The sequence below is a fragment of the Alligator sinensis genome, unplaced genomic scaffold (assembly GCF_000455745.1).
Source record: "Alligator sinensis unplaced genomic scaffold, ASM45574v1 scaffold866_2, whole genome shotgun sequence".
NCBI lineage: Eukaryota > Metazoa > Chordata > Crocodylia > Alligatoridae > Alligator > Alligator sinensis.
The window spans coordinates 2,252,833-2,257,599 of record NW_005841900.1 but is presented as its reverse complement, the minus strand read 5'-3'; positions in this window follow the sequence as shown (position 1 = coordinate 2,257,599).

The window sequence follows — 4,767 nt, the reverse complement described above, 5'->3', positions numbered from 1 at the left end:
CTTTGGAGCTTATTGCTCCTGGATGCATTGTTTGAACATGTACCTGGGAGCAATTAACTTGGGAGCAATAAACTCCAGAGTTTTTTCCTGTGCAGCACGTGGAGCTGGGTTGGAGCAGCCCCAGCTGGCAGGGGGCTCTGGGGATCAGCCTGCCAGCCTGGGGCTGCACCCCAAAGCTCAATATGCTATAGAGAAGCTGACTGGAGTAGGAGGGAGTTTCAGTGTGGGGCTAGTTGGCAGGCAGCCCCCTATATGGGAGCACTCTTGTGCCCCAGCCAGCCCCTCCAGCATCTGCATGTGAGTTGCTATGGAGTTTTCTCCTCTTCAGAAGGATAGTACTTTACGGCCATGTCTACATGAGATGCTACTGCTCAGTGGTTACTGTGCATTTATTTAGTACTTGTATAAACAAGTACTAAATAAATTTGCAGTAACCAGAGTTACTGCGCAGTAGCGCCAGCAAACACCTTTCAGGTGACGCTACTGCGCAGTATCTTAATGCTACTGTGCACTAGTGTCTCAGCATGGTTTTTGCCAAGTGACATTACTGTACAGTAGTATCAGGCTACTACACAGTCAGCGTCTTGTGTAGATGCACCCTACAAGTACTATCCTGCTGTGGAGTAAATTAGTTTACTCCAGCCTAATAGGATAGACTCTCAGATGTTTACTGGGCAACTCATTTAGTCAACTGCACAGTAAACATCTTGTGTAGATGCTCCCGGTGTAGTGGAAAATGCTCAGTCCTACCAAGTATAGTATTCTTTCAACGGAGATACAAGCTGCCTACACCAAAAACTTAGGACTTGTTTTGTAACTTTATTGAAGAACAAACACTTGCATAGAATAAGCTCTTTTTATACCGTTTACAATTTTAAGTACCTTTATATGAAAAATTCCCTTTCACTTAAAGCTTTAATTTCTTTACTGTAATAAAATGTGTTTTGTTTTTTTATGGCTGTGATTAAATAGCAGTCTAGAAAGACTGTTTTGCTGTTTTTGCACTGATAGAGTATGCACACCATTCATATTAGATTAAATAGTGATCCTGCAAAGTTACAAGCATGCATAACTTTGAATATGTATCCAGCAAAATTAACAGTTGGCACATCTACACGTGTGCTTTATTGCGGAGTTGACTAATTAGGTCCGCAGTAAATCGTCACCATCTACATGTGCACTGATATTAGGGCACAGGAGACTAATTAACCTCGTCCTAATAGTGCTGTCAAGGAATGTTGTATCTTATGGCACAGTAACTTACTGTGCTGAAGTCCACATGTAGACGGTGACTGGGGACAGCTGGGGCATGAGGGTGCAAAAGTGCGGGGACTGCCTGCCATCCAGTCGTGCACTTTAGCACCCTCCGCCACCCAGTGCTAGTACCTGGAGCCTGGGGTTGACTTCCCACACCCCTGCCAGCCTGGGGCTGCTCTGCCAGGTTCAGGCTACTGTGGTCCCAGGTTCAGTGTATGCACAGGCACCCTGGACAACAGCAGTTTGAGCATCTGCATGTGCCATTGAGGTACCAAGATAAACTTCAGCACAAATTCCGTCCAAGTTTATCACATTGTCTTAATGGCACGTGCAGATGCAACCAGTGAATTTTAAAATAGGAGTAACCTCTTTAAGTTACAGATGTGCATATACCTTTGCTGATTTAGGACTTCTATATTATGTTTAACATTATTACAATGGGTTAATTCAAGAAAGCAACCTTAAGCACATGTTTTTGTTGCACCAGAGTATTAGTTTGTGTAATAATTTATTAGCACTTTTGTTACTTTTTAACATTCTGGAGAGAAGACAATTGATATTAAGATTCCAATGCACTTAAAATTACTGTGAATATTTCCCAAATAAGAAATTAAGGAGTGGATTTTATGTTGTATTTCATATGGGGTTTTTTTTCAGTGTGAAAGGCCTTTTTAACATTTAAATGTGCTAAGAAAATTCAGTCCTAGCAAAATGCATTTGTTAATATTGAACATTTCTGTGTCTATTTTTGTATAAATGTTATGACAACAAATTGTACATTGAAATAAACAGTATTTTTCTTTCTTAATTTTATCTTATGTTTATAAAATATAATCCAGAGCCATATTATTTATAATTGAGGTAAAAAAGAGGCTCTGATTTTGTTTATCTAAGGGCTTTCGGTCTGCCTCTACAAAGTACAGGATCTGGGCCTGCAACTATAACATCTATAAAGGTTAAGCAGTATAACTGTTTCTTTACTGCAATCCCTTTGTTATATAGCCAAACCCATTGTGTCATGTTACAAGAGCACAGTTTTCTTTAATTGTGCTGTCAGGCTATACAAGGGATACAAGTATCCACACATTTTTGAAGGTGGAAAAGGGAATAGAGGAGTGATTCTTGACCAGGCTGCCAGGTCACCCTAGGGTGCCACAAAAACCTTTGAATATGCAGAAGGAAGTGTGAGGAGATAAGCAGATAAGAGCAGGCTCAGGCTCCACCTGTCTGGCTGCATCCTGCCCCCTACTCTCTGCCCCGACTTTAAGCACTGTAACAAATTAATTTTTGAAATGGGGTACTGGTCAATTCACAAAAGTTATGAAGAGGTGCCTTGAGTCTAAAAATAAAAGGCAAGAATGACTGGAATATAGCATCCTTCTACCTTTGTAAACAGATATGACAAAAACCGATGTAGGGTGCAAGAGTATGACTATTCTACAACACCATTGTTTGGTCTTTGGGATCTAGGCTTAGACTATACTACTCTGGAAGTCCAAAAATGGTGGCTTTGGGCAATTGCCTGGGCTGGCCATTTTTTATGTAAGTTTGCAAAATATTTTGCTACTACCACCTCCTCTCTGTTCTATTAATGAGCTGGCCCAGTGGTGGTCAGCCACAGCCTATGGGCCAGATATGACCCTAGCGCTATATTATCCAGCCGGAGGGGGGCTCCCCATAGGTCCAAAAATTCGGTAGTGGGGGGGCAGTGGCACCGCCCCCCTGCTATCAAATTAGCGGACCCCCTGAGGGCCTGACAGTGGGGCCTGGCTGGGTTGGGCACACAGGGCAGCACGGGACCAGATTCCAGGGGGTGGCTCATCCTGCATGCGGCTGGGCAGAGGCAATTCAGGGCCTGATCCAGGCATGGGGGCCCAATTCTGTCAATGGACCAGCCCTGCCACACTCCCATGTGGCCAGTGGGGCCAAAAAGGCCAGCATCACTGGGCTGGCTCCTGTCTCTGACATCTATCATTTCCTGCTGGTGATGCTGTTCCTTTGTTCAGGTCATTTTCTTCTTTTTGCTCCATGCGCAGGTAAGAGAACTGGCTGCTGCTTGATGCCTAGCTACAGAGGAAACCCAGCCTGTCTCTGGGCCAAGGTCTCCAGTCAAAACAGCGTGCAGCTTCTCCAGCAGCCTCACTCCTCTCTCCTCCCTCACTGTCCTTTATCCTTTTCTGCCCTTTGATTTTGTGGCCGCAAAGGAGGCAGACTTCATACAGCCTTTTTGCAGCCTGATAAGGCCAAGTCAGAACAACTCCAGTGGGGCAGTAACAAAGGAATGCTGTAAAACATTTTATTTTCATGCTTCCACAGTTTTAAATAATGTTCACATACAGCACCTCACATTCATTTATTTACTTAAAAATAATCCTTTAAAAAAAAAAAAAATCCCACAAGGCTAGCATTGCCAACTCTGATTCTATTCTGGGAGGTTTCTGGCACGGGCAACTGGTGCCTCCTGAGTCTGGGGGAGCACCTACAGAAGTCGCCGGCGGCGTTGGCGGCAGGGAGGGAGCAGGTGAGCACCCACAGAAGCTGCTGGCATTGGGGACGGCCCTGTCAGAGGGGCGCCATAAATGCCTAGTGCCTCCTGAGGCTGGGGGGGGCACGGCGACCGCCTGAAGGCAGCAGCGGTGGGGGCGTGGTGGCAGCGAGTGGGCACTGCCTGCAGGCGGCCGCACTGAAGTTGGTGGCGAGGGCGAGCCTAGGGGGGACCACCCGCATGTACCTGCAGCGGTGTCGGCGGCAGGGGGAAGGGGGTGGTAAGCACTGACCAGTGCTCAGTGATTACCCACAGATGCTGTCCGCAGATGGTAGCACGATCAGTGGCAGCAAGGGGAGGGGGTGGCAAGCAGCGACTGCCTGCACCGTTGGCAGCAACCAGTCTTGGGGGGCACTGCCAATCCCAGGGGGTGCACCCCCTACACATCGCCAATGAGGGGCATGTGCCCCACATACCAGTCGCCTGTGGTTTCCGGAACGGCAATGTGCTGGTGACTCACGTGAACGGGCCCGCATGCTTGGTGTATCAGATTACACTGTATCGTTAGGGTGCATAGACTTTACAACAGGAAGACGAATGCACATTACAGTTACATTTAAAAAAAACCACCCACTATGTAAATCGGATTCAACATTTAATATTTATTTTAATGAATGCCCCTAGCATTTCTCTCCGGGGGGAGCGGTGCATCTCCTGGAGATTTACATCCCATTCCGGGAGGCTCCGGGGCAACCCAGGGGGGCTGCCCCCCCCACCGCTGGACAAAGCGGACAGCGTCCCAGCTCGATCGCGGGCGGCGGGACGTGCTGATGTGCGGTGGGCTTGGCACGGGCGGTACTGCAGGCACAGGGGCCTCTGCTCTGCTCTGCTCTCCGCGCGTGCGGTACAACAAGCAGAAAACACCCTCTTCCCGAAGGCGGGCCGTCTTCTCCCCGGGAAGGGAAGGGAAGCCGGCGGGGATGCTGCGACCCCCTGCCCGCCCTCGGGAGCGGGGGGCGGCGCGA